This window comes from Microcaecilia unicolor, chromosome 3 (assembly GCF_901765095.1).
Source record: "Microcaecilia unicolor chromosome 3, aMicUni1.1, whole genome shotgun sequence".
NCBI lineage: Eukaryota > Metazoa > Chordata > Amphibia > Gymnophiona > Siphonopidae > Microcaecilia > Microcaecilia unicolor.
This window is the reverse complement of record NC_044033.1, coordinates 221,185,191-221,205,804: the sequence shown is the minus strand read 5'-3', so window position 1 is coordinate 221,205,804 and position 20,614 is coordinate 221,185,191. Positions and strand designations below refer to the sequence as shown.

Here is a 20,614-nt window from a genome sequence, read left to right as displayed (position 1 = left end):
ACTGAAGTAAAATGGATGTTCATTCCTCACACTGGTGTTTGTTGAGTTGAATTTTGTGGGAAAATAACCCTCTAAATCTTTTTAAGCATTGCCATACTGGGACAGACTGAAGGTCCATCAAGCCCAGCATCCGTTTCCACAGTGGCCAATCCAGGTCACAAATACCTGTCGATCCCCAAAAAGTTCAATACATTTTATGCTGCTTATCCTAGAAATTCATACAATAAAAATGTTACTGAGCAAAACTGATATGCTAATTAATGTCTTTCCATTTGTTGATCATATAATTTGCAGAACGCTTTAAAGTCATTGGCCCTGATCAGCCAGTGGTTGCTGTTCTGGGTGAAGATCCGTGTTACCATGCCACCTCTCCCAGGCTTCGGTTCTGAAAACATGCAGGTGAGTTGGTTCCGAAATGGCTTTGATGCTATTGTACACCTGTATAAGAATGGAAAGGATCAGAAATGCAGATTCCAAAATACAGAGGCAGGACGGAGTTGATCAGAAATCATATCTCCAATGCAAGCATGTCACTGAGGATACACAATATTGGACTTGATGATGAAGGAATTACACATGTTTTGTTCGGTTTGATCCTTACTATGAAGAAATAACACTGGAACTGAAAGTAGCCAGTAATGAAGGTTTTCCATCTTCTCCATCTTTCTGACTTCCATCTTTCCTGTTTATTCAAACATTGACTGAAAACATAAGAAGCCTCTTTATTGCAGGAGACACAACACTGCAGTGGTGTACCTATCTTGGTTGCCACCCAGTTTGGGTCACCGCTGCACCCTCCCCCCCACGTGCATTACCCACCCCGAAGCACATCACTCCTCCCACCATGAGGTGCATCATTCCTCCCTCCAAAGTGTATCACTATCTCCCCCCCCCCCCCCCCCCCCGATATGCATCACCCCACCACCCTTCCAAGTTCCTCCTAGCAAGCGGGTGCATGGAGCAGTCATGCGACTGTCAGCTCTGCTGTTCCTCTGCCCTGGAAATGTCAGAGAGGACAGGGGACCGGCAAAGCTGACAGCTGTGTGACTGCTCCGTGCACCCCCTTGTTGCATGCACACGGGGCGGACCGCCTCCACTGCCCCAACCGTGGTACGCTACTGCAACATTGCCATATGTTGGATACACTGCAGGACTTGCTGATGTTACAGACATACTGGTAATGAAATGGGCAAAGAAGTGATGAAGTGTAGATGGTGATCTCGGGGTACAAGACCCAGTAGGTACAATAAACTCTGAACAGCATCATACTTTCTAATACTGACCAGGAATCTTCCCCCCAATTCTCTAAATGGCGCTCAAAAATGTGTGTACAATGTTCGTTCAACTGAGAGAGAGAAAGAGAGACAAATCACTGCTAGTATCTGTACTGTGCACGTTTTAAAAATATTATATACAACACACCCGGTACTGATATATATAACAGAGACAGTCTCTTTCCAGTGCCTAATATTAACCCCAGCACATGGCTTCCTACACATAGAGCCTAACATACACAATTTCAGATGGATATGCAGAGGGAGTGCCTGCCTTTGATAGACCAATCACTGTTCCTTTCCTTTCTCAATTTTTAAACCTTACTTATGTTCAGAAAACGTCTGAAGCAAGCAAATGCCTCGTAATCAAACTGTCCCTATGAAATCCAATAGAACAATGAAAGCAAAATGTCTATTGAATTGCTTAAGCTTTCAGTTTTATAATGTCATCATCGTTCATGAGGATTTAGAAGTGACACTGGGATAGGTTTCTTGGACTGCTTATCAATAAGTTTCAACATGAGCGGTCGTCACTCCTGTTTCTTCTTTGCTCCACCCATCATATGCCACTATCAGAAAATGAATTTCTAATATTCTGACAGACTGACGTTATTTACCTTTAGGTCTGGGCAGAGGTCCATCCATCTCTGTGACTGACTATCAGGACAGAGGAATAAGGGTCTTGTGTGAATCTGCAGGATGGTATCCAGAGCCTGAAGTGACCTGGAGACAGAAAAATGGACAGAGTCTGATACCAGCAACTGAAACAGAAACACAAAACCAGAGTGGCTTGTTTAACATCAGAACTTTCCTTCTCATGAGAACAAATAATTATGGCATCATTTCCTGTCATATCAGAAATACCGTCCTTAACCAAGAGAGAGAATTGGTGATTTCTATAGCAGGTCAGTTACAGTCAGAGGGAGAAACATCTGTAATATAAGTGTTCCTGTGACTGAGATCTGTTTTATATCATGAAACTAGCAGTTAACATGTCTTTCCCCTCGCGCAAGATGAACATTTTTGTGTTTTATTCCTCTGGTGTTTTTTTTTATTATTATATATTATATGTGATGTCCTAGAATAATTAAAGTTCACAATAATTTTATTTCTTTTTCAGAGGCATTTTTCCAGCGAGTTTCCGTTGGATAGTCTCCTCTCTCCTCCTTCTGATACCTGTGGTGCTCTCGTTCAGTTTGTTGGTTGTATTGGTTACTAATCGCTTGAAAATGAGACAACAACAGAAAGGTAAAATATTCCTCCACCCCCACTCCTGAACTCTGTCAGTGCCTCAGGAGACTCACAGGATGAGGGGAGGGGGGGGGGAGGGTGATGGCAGGATGCCTGGAGCAACTGAATGGGAAAGTCCCTGAACTAACAGCTCTGAGAGCCAAGAAGAGCATTAGCTGAGGCCTGGTGTTTTCTTCAAGTGTACATTTATACAGTCTAATACTTTGTCAAGGCCCATGGGCGTAGTTTGACTGTTTCATTTGGGGGGGCAGAGGATGGGGCAGGGCATATTAGCATATTCATTTGCATATATATATGAATATGCTAATATGGAGGAATGAAGGAAGGGAGAAAGAACTGGCTTTTCTGGGAATAACCATAATGAATATGTTACATATATATATATGGTTATTCCCAAAAAATCCAGCTCTTTCTCCCTTCCTTCCTTCCTTCCTTCTTTCCTCCTTACCCAGCATTCCCTCTTCCTCTCTAGTAGTATTTCCCCATCCCCTTTCCCATACCCCCCCTTTCCCATACCATGCCAGTGTAGACCTTAGAAATGCATAAGCTCTATATGTAGATACTTCAAGAGGTAGTGTGTCATGATTTAGGCTCTATACCCTTTCTGATGTTTTGGTGCCATCTCAGTAAGGCCAACACAATCTCTCCAGTGCAAAACACTATACACAAACTTGTGCAAAAACCCACTCATAACCTTACCAAACCATAACAGACCTAATTCCAAGGACACGATGAGCTACAACCTTATGCGTGGAAAGGCAGCACTGTAATTACACCGGGCTCTAAAACACGAGTACACTACCTAATGAAAAAAACAAAACAAAAAGGGCTGCAAATACTACACACTAGCAGAATACTGCACCTTGATCACACATGAAAAACACATGACACAACAGATATGAAGGCAAAATACTGAACTGGAAAGTTACCTCAAGAAGTCAGACTAAGCATGCAGCAATACTAGAAAAATTGAAACTTACATGCAAAATATCACAGACGCACATTTCCAAAAGCTGACATATTCCATTTAATAAATTCTGAATAAAATACTTTTTTCTACCTTTGTTGTCTGATCATTTAGTTTTCTGGTCCCAGTGTCTTCTGTTTTATGCAGTGTCTTCTTTCCATTTGATATTTTTTCTCTCACCATGTCCACCATCCTCCTGTGTCCTTATGTGTCCTGTCTACCATCTGTAGCCCTGTCCATATCCTTTCTCCAGTTTCAGCATCTGCCTTCAAAGGATTCCGATCCAGCCCTTAAATTCAGCAATTTTCCATCCATCCATATCCAGCATTTCTCCTCACTCCCCTCCATCCATGTGCATCTACTTTCCTCCTCTCCCCTACATCCATGTCCAGCATTACGCCACTCTCCTTCCCCTCCATCCATGTGCATCTCCTTCCTTTGTCTTTCCTTCACTCCATTCTTGCCCAACATTTCTCCTCTCTCCCTGCCCTCCCTTCCATGTCCAGCAATTTATCCTCTCTCCCTGGGCCCTGCCCTCCCATCCTTGTCCATCGATGTGCCTCTCTCCCCTTCCCTCCGCCATCTATCCATATCCAGCAATTCTCCTTCCTCTCCTCCATGTCCAGCAATTAATCCTCTCTCCCTGGGCCCTGCCCTCCCATCCATGTCCATCCTTGTTCCTCTCTCCCCTTCCCTCCTCCATCTATCCATATCCAGGTAGTGTATTGGTGTTTTAGAGCCTGGTGTAATTAGTGCTGTTTATGGTTTGTTAAGGTTATGAGTGTGTTTTTGCACAAGTTTGTGTATAGTGTTTTGCAGTGGAGAGATTGTGTGTCCGCACCTCTGACCCCCCGGGGTTAAGAGAATTGGAACTACTAATTATAGTGGACTTGAACTGAATAATTTCTGGGGAGGGGGGGTTTCATGATAGCATTGTGCTTATTATTTTAATCAGTTTTTCTATGCAAGTTTAGCTTCATTTGTCGTTATTTGAAATTTCATAAATAAAGCATTTTCTAAAAATTGAATAATCTTATCAATGGGCTGGGGCTGGGGTGGGGGCGGGGCTAGGATGGGGCCCCACCAAATTGGTCTGCACAGAGCCCCGCACTTGCTAAGACCGGCCTTGTGCATGGTGATCAGAGGGTGACAGAGCAGTGGAATTTCATGGTTTATAATGGGCTAGAAAACCCAGATCTTTCTTAAGTCCTGTCTGGTGGGTGTCAAAATATTTAATCATTTTGACTTCAAAGGTCTTGCTTTCCTGTATTGTTTTAGTTTCCTTTTAGTATTCTCACCATAAAATCATTGGTACAGTGTTCTGGTTTTGTAAAATGCTGTCCCACAGAGGTAACATCCTGGTTGGCACTGGCATTTTTCATATGATGTCTATGGAAATTAATTCTCTTCTTCAGCATTTGGCTTGTTTCTCCAATAAAGCATCCTTCGTCACATTTTGCAGCTGGATATATTGCAGGGATGTGTGCCATTCTCTTCTTTTTGGGTCTCTGTTGAGAGCTTGCAATATATCCAGCTGCAAACTATGCCAAAACATTTCACAAGACCCCATAGTCATTCACAAAGGAAAAGTATTCAACATAAAGGAATCCTTCACATTCTCACCTTCCAATGTAGTATATGTCATCCAGTGTAGAAAAATGTGACGAAGAGTAATTTAGTGCTAGGGGTCAAGCTGCCATATAAGGGCCTTTGCTAGCTGCCCTTATATGGCAGCATGAAGCCTAGCAGTAGTATCGCGAGACTACCACTAGTGGTCACCAGTGCCATTTTGAATCCGGTGCCGGCAAGGGGAAGGAGTGATTGGGGATTACTAAAAGTAGGCCTTGGGGGTACCTATGGGAGAGAAAGTACCTGCATATAATGTGTACAGTGCTGCATATATCAAGTAGTGCTATAGAAATTAGAAGTTGTAGTGGCAGGGGCATCAGGAGGGGACTTGTAATCAGGGGTATTGGGAGCAAAGGTACTTGGGACAGGGGGATATGATTGAGGAGATCTTTGGGTGTAGAATATGATTTGGGGGCATTGGTGGACAAGGGGAGGAAGTTTTGCAGCCTGATGCTCATGGACAGGAAAAACAATGCTAACTTTTTCCTGGCATTATTTTTCCAAGAATAATGCAGCTTGCAGTAATGAGATATTTTGCATGCAATTCCATGCTTTGCATCTCCTTACTATGTAACTTATTTTAATATGCATTATGATCATATAACACACTTAATTGTCCTTTAACATGCATTAAGAAGCAAATAATGCATATTAGGGAATGTAACCCACCTTAATATCTACCTCTGTCTCCATCCCATGAGACCGGAATGGTTCACCTGTTAATGTCAATGGCTTTATGTAGTAGCACTGACTTTTCCCTTTTTTGTTTTCTTGTAGCAAAACTTTCTATACTTGTTGGTGAGTAATTTTCTAATTATTTACTGTGGCTGAAACTATTTAGTCCTTAACTCAATCATTAGATATAGATACAGTAGCTGTGTGGCTGGTGGGTACGGGATTTGCTTGCTAACTTCCTGCCTGATGTGAAGCTGGTGGACCTCATCTGTCACTTAGATCAGCTTCTAAAGAGTGCTGGCAGGGAGCTGACACCAATGGCACAGGAAGATACAGGAGGGAGGATCTGAAAGGCACATTAATCGTGGGGTGAAAACAGAGATACACAAAGAACCAGAGGCGTAGTCAGACTTGGTATTTTGGATGGGCCCTTCCACTTACACGTGGCCCCCCCCCCCCCCCCAACCATACACCACAAATATCTTCCTGGAACTATTTTTTAAGAACACAAGAGGGTTTTTTTCACCTACCCTACATCTTCTCCCTCTCCTCTGCGGCTTCCCGGCACCTGCGCTCCTACTCTGAACTCCTTCCCTCCCCTATGTCGGTATAGGAGTCCTTGGCGCCTGCAGTGATTCATTCTCGCTGCTTGCACCGGCCCCACAGACTTCCATCTGCCATGCCCCGCCTTCGCTGACATCATTGCTGTTTCCTGTCTGGTGGAACACGGCAGATGGAAGCCTGCTCGGCCGGAGCAAGCAGCGAGAATGAATTGCTGCAGGTGGTAAGGACACCTGTACCAACACTGGGGAGGGAAAAGGTTCAGAGACCAGAGTGCTGATGACAGTATGCCATGGAGGACAGGGGGGAAGACAGCAGTATGGTGCTGCAGCTTGGGGGCCTGAGCCAAGATTGGGTGGGCAGTCATTTGTGGGGAATAAGCTAATCAAATTAATGTTAATGTTTCTGCATTCGCTGATTCTTCACACGTTTATTCTCTTGTAGAAATGCTTACTGCAGATAAAAGTAAGTAGTTTTCCATTTATTTTCTGTGGCTGAAACAGCTTCTGTTATTATTTCCTGTTTATAAATGTCTATCAAATGTCTCCTATCTGGTGTAGGGGGTGCTGGTGTGACCTCTGGAGTTCAAGTAGAGTGATTTTGTTAGGTAATTCTTATACTGACCCAGTTAAAATTATCTTACTGCAGAGAGTCCAACTCTGCTTCTGCCGGGGAACAAATGTCACATTTCCAGCTCTTTGTATTCCATTGACCTTTAACCAGCGTAGCTGGGAAACATAGTCAATGGGGACAGTGGGAGAGGTAGTGTGGCTTCTGTACCCACTTTCCTGGGTAATCTGGGAAACTACAGACTGATGATCCTGATGGCAGTGTCAGGCTAAATGACTGAAACTATTATGAAGAGAAAATTACTGAATACATAGATAGTCATGGTCTACTGGGACAAAGCCAACATGGAGTTAGAGAAGGAAAGTCTTGGCTTACCAATCTGCTAGGTTTGACTAAACATGTGGATAAAGTGTGAGCTGGTTGATGAGGAGGCAGATTTTAGAAAGGATATGCACAGGTAAATCCAAACACCCAACTGGGTGGCCAACTGGGTGGCCAACTGGATTAGCTCCTATTGTCAGCAAACAGACATACAGTACCCGTTTCATAAGTCATTAGTTACACCAGCTCCATGCAAAAGCAAACTCCATTGCCAACTTATAGTTGGCCTCTAATGGAGGGGAGGAGTAGCCTAATGGTTAGTTCAATTGCCTGCAAACCTGAGGAACTGAATTCAATTCCCTCCTCCCTGGCCAAGTTGCTTAACATTCCATTGCTCAGGTACAAAAACTTAGATTGTGACCCCTCTAGGGACAGAGAAAGTATCTGCATATAGTAAAAATGTAAACCACTTTGGTTGTACCACAGAAAAGAAGTATATCGGATCTATGACACTTAATCCTTTGAAACGCAGAGAGCTACAACATAGTGTTCTGTCCTCATCTTTAGCAAGCACTGCTCTCTGTAATCTCCAGAGTGCCTTTGGGTAGTCATCAAGATAGAATTTTAAAGACTGGTGGGGAAGAGTCTGCTGTCATGGTACATGTAAATACCAAAGACATAGAAAGGTGCAAAACGTTGGTTCTGGAAGTTAGATTATTTGTGAGGAGACAGCTTAGATACATGGTGAATGCATTTCATCTCTGAGGAGTAAATTCTGGAGGAGTTTTCAGATCCTTCTTAATATCACTGTCTTTGCGAACGGTTTGATACTAAATGTGGATAAATCAAGAGCATGCTGGCTAACTGGTCACCTAGTAAGTCCATCGGTCATTCCGCAATTTTTGGAAGGTAGGATTAAGCTGTGTGATTCTTTTCATTATTTGGGGGTTATTTTGGACTCCCAGTTGAGATTCGAACAACAGCTTTCAAGGGAGGTTCAGTCTGGCATTTATGCTTTATGGAAATTTAGGTTAGCCAGCTCAAATTTTGATAATGCTACTCTTCATGTTTTTCTGCATGCATTGGTTATTTCAGAGTTAGACTACGGGAACATGGTCTATCTGCAATTTGCTTGTTACTTACTGAAATGGTTGTGAACATTGCAAAATTCCAGTATTAGGTTGTTCGGAGGGGTTGGTTGGAGAGCGCATGTTACACCTCTTTATGTCCATTACCATTGGCTGCCTGTGGAGTTTAGGCCATTATATAAAATTCTGCTTTTGACTCCTAAGGCTCTGCATGGAGGTAAACCAGCTTATTTGGCTTCCTTATTGCGGTCTCATTGTCCTTCCTGGGCCTTATGGTCAGCTAATACTGCCCTGTTGGCCCTTCCCAATACACAACAGGCCCACCTCCCTGTCACTCGAGGCAGCACCTTTTTTGGCAGACCCCACATTTATGGAATCAACTTCCCCAAGATTTGTGAGAGGAATTCTCACTAAGAGAATTTAAGACAAAACTTAAGACTCAATTTTTCCTCCAGGCATTTGGTGCCGGTGGTTTCTAGGGGTTGGCAAGAACAGTGACCTGAATACTGTAAGGATTGGCTGATGGTGTTGATGCAATATTAGAGGATGGTTATATCTGAGTGTTTGGTTTGCATATATCTTTCCTTTACATATTGGCGTTATTCTCTTTTCTTGTTTTTGTTGTACACCATTCTGGCCATTTTTGAAGAGTGGTATATCAAATACTGTAAGCTATTAAACTATTATTTACTAATTCTCTCTTCTTTTCTAGAAAATCTTTCTGCAAATGTTGGTAAGTAATTGTATAATTATTTATTGTGTCTGAAATTATTCCACTTTCTAGGTCAATCAGTAGAAATGTAAGTAGCTGGGTCATTGGCGGGCATGACGATTGTCTGTCTAGTGTTGAAGCAGTGGCATAGCCAGACCTGACGTTTTGGCTGGGCCCAGAGCTAATATGGGTGGGCACTATATATATATATATATATATATATATATATATATATATATATATATATATATATATATATATATATATAGGTGGGCACTATCTATCTATATCTATCTATCTATATATATATGTATATATATGTAGTGTTTCTTGGGACATTACAAAATAATGCCTTAGAATTCTCTTTGTGATGGATTTCTAAGTATTCTACCCAACAGCTGCCCTGCATCAACATAAACCACATACTTACTGGGTGGGGATGGGCTCCTCATTGCCTAGGCCAGGGCAAAAGAGATACTAAATACATCTTTTTTTTTTTTTTTTTTGCCCTAGGCAGTGAACAGTCTACCCCCTCCCACCATGGCCTATCCAGTAGCCCACCACCAGACCAGAGCCATCATTTTGATTACAAGAGTAATCAAAACGCTGGCTGGTCACGGTGGTGGGCTTCTGGGTGGGGGTGGGCTCTTCACTGCCTAGGGCAAAAAAAGGTATATTTTAAATATATATTTTTTTGTCCTAGGCACTGGCAGTGAAGTGCTTACCCCACCCAGAAATTCCCAACAATAAGTTTTAATAGTGCCCAGCTAGCTTAATTTTTAAAAAATTACATGATGATGTTAAAAAAATATATGTATTTAAAATTTTATTATCTGGTCCTGTGGTGCTGGGCAGCTGCTTGCTGATCTGTATCTCCAACCTTTTCTCGCAGTAGTCAACCCCTGGCAGCAACTCTCCTCTCTCCCCTGCCCTCACCCATCCATATCCAGCAACTCTCCTCTCTCCCCTGCCCTCACCCATCCATATCCAGCAACTCTCCTCTCTCCCCTACCCTCCCCTGCATCCATGTCCAGCAACTCTCTCTCCCCTGCCCTCACCCATTCATATCCAGCAACTCTCCTCTCTCCCCTGCCCTCCCCTGCATCCATGTCCAGCAACTCTCCTCTCTCCCCTGCATCCATGTCCAGCAACTCTCCTCTCTTCCCTGCCCTCCCCTCCACCCATGTAAAGCAACTCTCCTCTCTCCCCTGCATCCATTTCCAGCAACTCTCCTCTCTCCCCTGCCCTCCCCTCCATCCATATCTAGCAATTCTCCTCTCTCCCCTGCCCTCCCCTCCATCCATGTCCAACAACTCTCCTCTCTCCCCTGCCCTCTCCATCCATGTCCAGCAACTCTCCTCTCTCCCCTGCCCTTCCCTCCTTCCATCCAGCAACTCTCCTCTCTCCCCTGCCCTTCCCTCCATCCATGTCCAACAACTCTCCTCTCTCCCCTGCCCTCCCCTCCATCCATGTCCAGCAACTCTCCTCTCTCCCCCCTGCCCTCCCCTCCATCCATGTCCAGCAACTCTCCTCTCTCCCCCCTGCCCTCCCCTCCATCCATATCCAGCAACTCTCCTCTCTCCCCTGCCCTGCCCTCCATCCATATCCAGCAACTCTCCTCTCCCCTTACACTACCCTGCATCCATGTCCAGCAACTCTCCTCTCCCCTGCCCTGCCCTCCCATCCATGTCCAGCAACTCTCCTCTCTCCCCTGCCCTGCCCTCCATCCATGTCTAGCAACTCTCCTCTCTCCCCTGCCCCCTCCATCCATATCCAGCAACTCTCCTCTCTCCCCCCTGCCCTCCCCTCCATCCATATCCAGCAACTCTCCTCTCTCCCCTGCCCTTCCCTCCATCCATATCCAGCAACTCTCCTCTCTCCCCTACCCTACCCTGCATCCATGTCCAGCAACTCTCCTCTCTCCCCTGCCCTTCCCTCCATCCATATCCAACAACTCTCCTCTCTCCACTGCCTTCCCCTCCATCCATGTCCAGCAACTCTCCTCTCTCCACTGCCTTCCCCTCCATCCATGTCCAGCAACTCTCCTCTCTCCCCTGCCTTCCCCTCCATCCATGTCCAGCAACTCTCCTCTCTCCCCTGCCCTCCTCTCCTATCCAATCCATGTCCAAAATGTTTATCCTCTCTCCCCTGTCCTCCCCTTCCATCCATGTCCAGCGATTCTCCTCTGCTCTCTCCCTCTCCTTCCCCTCCTCGCCACTCCATGTCCAGCGATTCTCCTCTCCCCTCCTGCTCCCTTCCATGTCCACTGACTCACCCCCCCCACTGCCCGCCCTCACCTGCTCGCTCACTTCCGTTCGTGCACCCGGCTCTGCTCCCTGCGTTACAAAACTTTCGTTTACTGTAGTCACGGTGAACCGGCAGTGAAGGCAGCAGGCAGGCAGGCAGGCTCGCCTCCTCGTTGCTCGCTTCCCTTCCCTTTTAGCACGTCCCGCCCTTCTCTGATGTAATTTCCTTTCCGCGAGGGCGGGACATGCTGAGTGGGAAGGGAAGCGAAGCGAGCGACGAGGAGGTGAGCCTGCCTGCCTGCTGCCTTCACTGCGAGTTCGCCGCGACTTCGGGTAAACAAAAGTTTTGTAAGACAGAGAGCACAGCTGGGTGCACGAACGGAAGGGCGCGGGCAAGTGAGCCGGATCGCACAAAAAAGGTGATGGTACGCTGTACTGGCGCGTACCGTCACAAAAAAAGCACTGGATGTGGGGAACCGCGCTTGGGTGGGCAGGCCTGAGCCGAGATTGGATGGGCCTGGGCCCGCCCGTAGCTACGCCCCTGTGTTGAAGGTGATGATCTCATGTGTTACCTAGATAAGATCCTAAGGACTAGTGGGGAGGAGTCTGCTGGTGTGGTACATATGGGCACCAATGACATAGGAAGATGCGGTAAGATCTGGAAGCCAAATTGCAGAGAAAGGACCAAGGTACAAGGTGAATGCATTTTGTCCCTGGGGAGTAAGTACCAAAGGAATATTCTAAACCCCTGTTTGTGTGCACTGATTTTTTCCTCTTTTTTTTCTTGTAGAAAAGCTTTCTGCTGATAACGGTGAGTAATTTTATAATTATTTACTGTGATTGAAACTATTCCAGTTCCTGAGTCAATTGTTAGAAATGTTGATAGCTGGGTGGATGGTGAATGTGAAGAGTACTTGAAGGGCAATTGTATAACACAGGCACCTACACACACACACACCTGGCATATATCTGCACACATATGTGTGTATGTGCCAAAATTCCACCTAAATGCTATTCTGTAAATATGAACTTATCTTGCATAATGAATATTTGCAGGGTTGGTATACACAGGGGCACAGGATGGACAGAGCGTGTGCAGGAGTCATACTTACATGTGTATCTTATAAAATGCTATAAATATAGAAACATGAGGGCAGATAAAGGCCATATGACCCATGCAGTCTGCCCATCCTCAGTAACCCCCAATTCTACCTGTAGCCGCTAACCGGCTATATCAGGTGACATAGCCAGTTGGGTGCAGATATTTAGCACCAAACCAGCTATGTTGAGCGGTCAAAATAGGCCACTTAAATATCAAGCCTATCTTTGACTGCTAAAATGTTAACTGGTTAGTGCTGAATATCGGCATAGCTGGTTAACATTTTAGCACCAAATAATTCCTGGATATTCAGTGCCGGTCACTAGAAACAGCCCAGCATTGAATATCAGGGCTCAGCTGGGTGGCTGGTGGGTGTGAAGATCACTTGGTGATTTGCCTGGACCTCTTGCACAATACACAACATTTTAGTATGTGCAGTGGAAAAGCTGGTTATCATAATATATGTATGTTCTAGTGCCAGTAATGCTATATCACTGATTCTTCCTGCTTTTGTTCTCTTATAGAAATGCTCACTGCAGATAAGAGTAAGTATTTTTCTAGGTATTTTTTTTTTACATTTGTACCCCGCGCTTTCCCACTCATGGCAGGCTCAATGCGGCTTACATGGGGCAATGGAGGGTTAAGTGACTTGCCCAGAGTCACAAGGAGCTGCTGAAATAATAACACTTCATAAGTCTTGCCCATTATGGTTTAATGGGACAGAGTCTGCATGGGTTCAGCCAAGGGAAGTCTTGCCTCACCAATTCTTGGCACCACTTCCAGTCTTTTTTATCTTTAGCAAGATACGGCCTCCAAAACCAAACACAGTACTCCAAGTGGGGCCTCATCAACGACTTGCAGAGGGGCATCAACACCTCCTTTCTTCTGCTGGTTATACCCCTCTCTATGCAGCCTAGCATCCTTATGGCCATGGCCGTCACCTTCTCGCGTTGTTTCTTCACCTTTAGATCCTCAGACACCAACACCCCGAGTGCATCACTCTACACTTCTTGGCATTAAATTTTAACTAATGTTAACAAATTAATACCAATGCTGCTTCTAAATCAATTTCTGTTTGCCGTTATGACATAAAACATTTTTTGTATGAATATTTATTTAAAAAAAATTTTTGTACTCAGTATATATTGTGATGCCAATTCACCAGTCATGACGGCTTAGGCTTAGAACACCGCAATATCCAAACATCATTGCACTGAACCCTACCTGTCCCAACCGCTTGCTCTGCTAGATATTGTAACAGTTCATATAAGACTCTAATCAGATTAAATGTAACATTTGTATTTCTCTTATCTTGTTACACGTGAACAGTCCTGATATCCAATCTCTCTGCAGAGTTCAGTGTACTCCCATGTGGTGTTCGCCGTTTGCCATTAAATTTCTGTGCTCCCCAACTCTTTTATTCTGTCATTCAGATTGTTTGCTGTTCCCAACGCAAGTTTTTGTTTCGCCCAATACGGCATCTTCAGGAGAACTTGCTAAAATAAAACATTTTTTATATATAGTGTGTTAGCTTCTCTCATTGAAATTTTTCAGATCTGTTTCTCTAACCTATATCGCTCTACTGAAGTATCTTACTGCTAAACAATTATTCAGTCATCATAGGGCAGGAGTCCATAACCCAGTCCCTCCCGCTTCCGTAACACCAACGCATGCTCTGTTACTTCTGAGTTTAAATGTCCCAAGATTCCATTATCATGTTTCCTATAGGCCATCTCTGTTGCCAATCTGCCTATTCTAGCCAGTCTATTGCCTTGTTCAACCCCTTGGGGTGAACCGTGTCCCATTCGAATATAAATCTCTGTTCTTTGTGGATCAGTACCGTTGATATGTCCCCTCACCATTGTAGATGCACTTGAGACAAACCACGTATTGTAATTCCATCTCTGTGTGATTATGAGTGGCCCAGTGCTCCACTAGTGGCGCTTCTTGTTTCGAGACCCTGATGTTACTCAGATGTTTCGCTATTCTCTGTTTTACCTTGCGCTTAGTTTGCCCTATATACCATTTCTGGCATGGGCACTGTATTGCATATATTACCTGGGCAGTGTTGCAATCTGTGTGATTATACAAATGATACCTCTTCTGTGCCCTAGGATTAAGTACTGTACTTCCATAGCGTGAACGCAATAGGTGCATTGCTGGCATTTACTGTTTCCCCCCCCCCCCCGCTCCGAGTTTAGTTCTATCTCTTTGAAATACAGATAACATTTCTCCTACATTTTTTGCTCTTGTAAAGGAAATTGAGGGTCTCTCTATTAGTTGTGAATGTAAATTTAAAATTGGCCAATATTTTTAATAATATTAGAAACTCTATTTCCTTGAGAAGAGTAAGGCAGAATACAATGTATTTTTTTGGTGTTGCACTTGTGGTGGGTTTTGGTATCAATAACCATTGCCTATGTGCATTTTTGGCTCGCAATAAATTTTAACTGGCAGACCCTCGACCATTCTTCTAATGTTCGGAGATCCCTTCTCATCATTTCTACTCCCTCCAAGGTATACACTCTATTGGCTATCTTTGTGGCATCCACAAAAAGGCAAACCTTTCCTTCCAGTCCTTCAGCAATATCGCCCACCAATATATTAAACAGACTAGTCTCCAGCACCAACCCATGAGGAACTCCACTGCTCACCTTCCTTTCCTCCGTGCGGATTCCATTTACCACCACCCTCTGTCATCTGTTGGTCAACCAGTTTCCTATCCAGTTCACTACTTTCAGTCCTAAGTTCAACCCTTTCAGCTTATTCACGAGTCTTCTGTGGGGGACCCTATCAAAGGCTTTGCTGAAGTCCAAGTAGATTACATCTAGCGCAAGTCCTTCATCCAGTCCTTTGGTCAACCAGTCAAAGAAGTCAATAAGTTTTGTTTGGCAGGATTTTCCTTTGGTAAAGTCATGTTGCCTCGGGTCCTGTAACCCGTCAGCCTCTAGAAAGTTAACTATCCTTTCTTTCAGCAGCAACTCCTTTATTTTTTCTACCACTGATGTGAGACTTACCGGTCTGTAGTTTCCCACTTCTTCCCTGTTTCCACTTTTGTGGAGAAGGACCACATCTGCTCATCTCCAATCTCATGGTACCTGTCCCGTTTCTAAAGATATATTAAATAAATCTTTAAGAGGTCCGCCAGGCCCTCTCTGTGCTCCCTCAGTATCCTAGGATGTGTCCCATCTGGCCCCATAGCTTTGTCCACCTTCAGATTCTCAAGCTGTTTATAAACTTTCTTCCATAAACGGCGCAGTATACACTCCATTCCCAGATGTTTCCTCTGCAGCCAGTCGAGTTCAGCATTCTCTTAAGTTGCCTTGTACACTTGGTAAATTTTCAGATGAGATGTTCTCCAAGTTAGCAAATCAGAGCAGAGTACTTGAGGAGGGACACATCCAAATTCTTGTATGTGGGCAAAGAATGACAATCTTGGGGTTACATTTTTGTTGTTCCTTCTTGTTCCAGATTTTGGTATTATTCCTCAAGTAAGAAAGCTTTTAGCATTGCAGCATCTTCTCTTTGGAATACGTTGTTGTTGGACCTGAGGATGGAGGCTTCAGTTTTAAGATTTTAAAAAAGCCTTGAAAACTTGGCTGTTCAGGCAATCTTTTGAGTGTTAATGGCATCAGTTATAGTGGGAGAAGAACTCCAGGATAATATTTTTATTTTGTCTTTTTCCTATTATGTCTCTGCTTATTGCAATTAGCATGGTCTACTGGTTATTGATTGTTATGCTATTCTCATGCAAAAAAAAAAAAACAACAACAGAGGAGTGGAGAGAACACTGAAATCCCATGAGGAAGTGCACTGCAGAAGACAGGAGTGGGAGCTAGATCAGGCACTTCAAAAACAGACCAAGGTATACCCAATGTGAAGTGATGACTCTTAATGATGACTCCACACGGTATCATGTTTCGGCACAAACATGCCTGCCTCAGGAGTCTACATTGACACAAAATAGCAACCAAAAAACTACAACACAATGTAATATAACAACAATAAAGGGAAATGGGACTTGATATACCGCCTTTCTGAGGTTTTGCAACTATATTCAAAGCGGTTACATATATTCGAGTACTTATTTTGTACCAGGGCAAGGGAGGGTTAAGTGACTTGCCAGAGTCACAAGGACATTAAAAGAGTCTTAAAAAATGTGGTAACAAAATATATTTGAAGCACAGTAATCAACAATACAAATATGGAATAAATAATGAGTAAATAATTGTAAAACTGAAACATTAGGATAAAATATGATGGAAAACCAAAACCTAGAGAGTAAGTGTGTATATGATGTAAAAAAAGAAACAACTAACCTCTGATTGTTATTTTTCATAAAAATGGACAGTTACAATTGAATCTGTCTTCAGTGGTGAAAATCACACTTCAGCCTATCTTCAAAGTCTAAAATGCTAAGGTGGCCCTTTTACTAATCCGTGTAGACGCCTATGCACGCCCAACGTGGGTCCAAATTGGAGTTACTGCCCGGTTACCGTATGGCCCTTGTGGTAATTTCAATTTTGGCATGCATCCGCTATGCGAGGTCTGAAAAATATTTTTTATTTTATGGCACACGGCAGCTACTGCATCAAGTGGCATTTGACGCGCATAGACCATTACCGCCCGGTTATCACGTGAGACCTTACCGCTAGTCAATGGCTTGCAGTAAGGTCTCAGACCCAAAATGGACACGCAGCAATTTTTCATTTTGCCCCACGTCCGTTTTCGCGCAAAAAAAAAAAGAAGGCATTTTTTGTAGGGGTGCACTAAAAAATAATTCTGTAGTCGATATCCTCATAGTCGAAAAACGATGGTGCAGAAAACTGCCAATTGTGGATACTGACTACGTTATAGGCACTATATCCTGACTGGGTCAATTGCAAATTTCCATGAAAATAACATAAGAACTTTCTGACCCCTGAGGCAGGTGTTTGGCGCCGAAGCACAGCCCGTGTCGGGTCATTTTAGAATAAAAAGGGACATCAATTATCTCAATCCCTGAAGGCCCAGTGTTGCTTCTTTATTGTTTTCTGCAGAATTAATGGAACCATAATATTATAAAGGTTAAATGCGTACATATGTGTGTGTGTGTGTGTGTGTAGATAATTATATATAATATAAACCAGGTGTATGAATATACTGAATATAGTGTGGTTTTGTATATTAAAAAAGAATACTGAATGCAGTGTATTTTTGAGCAAACTGTAACTGCCCATGTTTGTAAATAATAATCTACACTAGTATGAGTTCGTCTGCATTTTCTAAAAGATCTGAATATAGTATTTGTTTAAGAAAGAGAACCATCGAGTTTGCGAGCTAACTACGAGCTGCTCATGTCTGTAAGATAAGAAGCAACGCTGTTTCGGTTTAGCATATTCTGATATAGTGTATTTTTTAAAAATGACCTGTGAGATTCGTGAACAAACTGCAGCTACACATGTCTATTTATTTATTTTATTGCATTTGTATCCCACATTTTCCCACCTATTTGCGGGCTCAGTGTGGCTTACAATACATTGTAAATAATGGAAATGCAGTTTGTTACAATCAGTTATGGATTCCATTGTGAGAAGTTAAGCGAGACAAAGTCAAGGTGTCGTTAGGGAATAGGTCAAGGAAAAGACAATGGAACAATGGAAAGAGACAACTGGAAATTGGTAGGTGATAAAACCTTAGCAAAAGAACATTTGGTAATACATTTTCTGTGAGTGAAGGTTTAAGTGTGATGAGATTACGGGGGATTAGAGTTCAGAAAAGATGTATTGGTGTATTTCTGGAATAGTGAGTGGGGACTTCATGTGTATTGCTCCTTGCAGTAAATTTTATCGAAGAGATGAGTCTTCAGTAGTTTGCGGAAGTTGGTTAGTTCGGGAGGATTGTTTTCAAGTTGCGTGGTAGTATATTCCAGAATTGTCGGTGCTTAAATTTAAAAAGTCTATAATTTAAAAATAACACTATTATTGCTTAAGCACTTTCTGAAAAAAATGTTTCTCAGAGAAAGGGGCGGAGATCCATCTCGGTGTTAATTCCAAAGGGAACGACTGTATTGAATTCATATATAAGTTTCTGTTCTTCTCAAAATAGTAAGTTGTCTAGGTTGCCTCTTCTCCAGTTGGGTGTGAAAATCTTATAGACCAAGAACTTCAGATCATCCACTGAGTGGTTAGCTGTGTTCCAAGGTGGTACTTTGGGGTGCACTCACAATATTCTGATTGATACAACTACAATGTTCTATTATGAGAGTCTTGATCATCCTATTTGTCTTTCCAATAGTATAACAGATGGCATGGGCATTGAATGATATATAATACTTGAGTAGAATTGCAGTTAGAATGTATGACTCAGTACATATGTTGTTTTTGTGTTGTGGGGTGTATAAAGGCAGATGTTTCCCATGCATGTCATACACTGCAATGTTCACATTTTTAATGCCCCAAAATTTTTGTTAATCCACTTTCCCAATTCTGGTAGAGTAGAGGGAACAAACTTCTATTTTAGGTTTTTCTTTCTGGAATATGCAACCACAAGTTTTTTTTTAATGTTTGAAGCATTTGTGGTTCTCCAGAACATGCCAATGGCAACATATGATCCCCTGTTTTTGATGGGCTAAAAATGAAAATTTGAGGGTTCAGACAATATCTGGTGTAGTTTCTTGTTTGTAAAAGTTCCTGTCTATCCTTTGCTTGTGCTAGCTCATAACCAGCGGAGATATATTTTAATGTATATCCTCTGCAAAGAAATCTTTCTGGCATGTTTGCTTGTATGGTGAAGTCTTCAAAATTAGAACAAATCCTTCTCAACCAGAGAAACTGGCATAATGGCAGATTCTTCTTGAGGCTGGTATTGTGATAACTTGTGTAATGTAAAAAAGCATCTTGATCTGTTGTTTTTTTTTTTTTATAAATCGTAGTTGTAAACTGATACTTTTTTATTAAGTTGAGGAAATTTATTTCATTAGAAGTATATTGGATCTTCAGATTCACATCTTGAGTATTTAGCCAGTTGTAAAAGGATTCTAGGGTGTTACTATTGCCATGCCACAAAATGAATATGTCATTGATGTATCTCTTAAATATTTTAATGTGGTCTTTGAAAGGATGATGTTCCAAATATACATGTTCAAAATTGGCAACATATAAATTTGCCAGGTCAGGGGCCATGGTGGCCCTCATTGTTGTCCCTTTTACCTGTTGGTAGAATGCGTCTTGGAAACAGAAATAGTTCTTAGTCCATGCAAGAGTTGCACATGTAAGAATTAAATGATTGGGAATTCATCTATGGTCCTTTCTTGCACATAGGGTCTGTTCAGTGTTGCTTTTAATTGTGGGATGTTAGTATAAAGTGAATTAATATCTAGTGTAACCATCAGGGTGTCAGTTAAATCGCCATCATATTCCTGTTCATGTAGACTCCTGAAGCAGGTACATCTGTGCCGAAACATGGTACCATGTCGAGTCATCATTAAGACTAATCAATAAGAAGTTATTACTTTATTTTGGGTGTTCTTTGGTCTGTTTTTGAAGTACATGCTATTCTCATGCCTATCCTTTTGTATTTTGTCTTGATTTGTAGCATGGCGTTTTGGGATTCTGCATGGAATCTTGCTATTCTCTGAGATTCTGCCGCTGTTGGAAGCAGGACATTGAGCTAGATGGACCATCAGTCTATTGCTATTCTTATTTTGTTAGGGCTAGAAAATTTGAAGAATGTCATTCACTCTAAAAATGTACAGTTTCTTAACATTCCTCAGAATATATTGATGCTAAAGAGCTATTTGTGAATGTTCTTAAATTATTTTGGTGCTTTACCTCTCACATCCCAGTGCATACTAATTGGTAGTGCTGCTTTGTATAAGGAGCCCATAGACAGCTGTGTGGCTGGTGGGTGTGAGGACAGATTTGTTTGAAGATGGTGGAGCTCACATGCCACCTGCATAAGATTTTAGACATTGCTGGGGAGAAGGCAACTGTAGTGATAAATGTGGGAACCAATGACATAGGAAAGTACAGGAGGGAGGACCTGGAAGCTAGGTTATTTGTGGGGAAAGGGCTGAGGCACATAGTAAGGAGTAAGTCCTTAAGGAATGATTACCATCCCTGGATTATCAATGTCTCTTTATGCACTAATTCTTCTCTCCTTTGTTTTCTTGTAGAAAGCCTTTCTGCAGATAATGGTAAGTAATTTTATAATTATTTACTATAGCTGAAAGAAATAGAAA

General features: G+C 42.7%; 1 pseudogene; it reads left to right on the top strand.

Annotated features, from left to right (window-relative positions):
• Positions 1–20,577, top strand: part of LOC115464393 — a 27,962-nt pseudogene extending 7,385 nt beyond the window's left edge.
• The last annotated feature ends 37 nt before the right edge of the window (positions 20,578–20,614 follow it).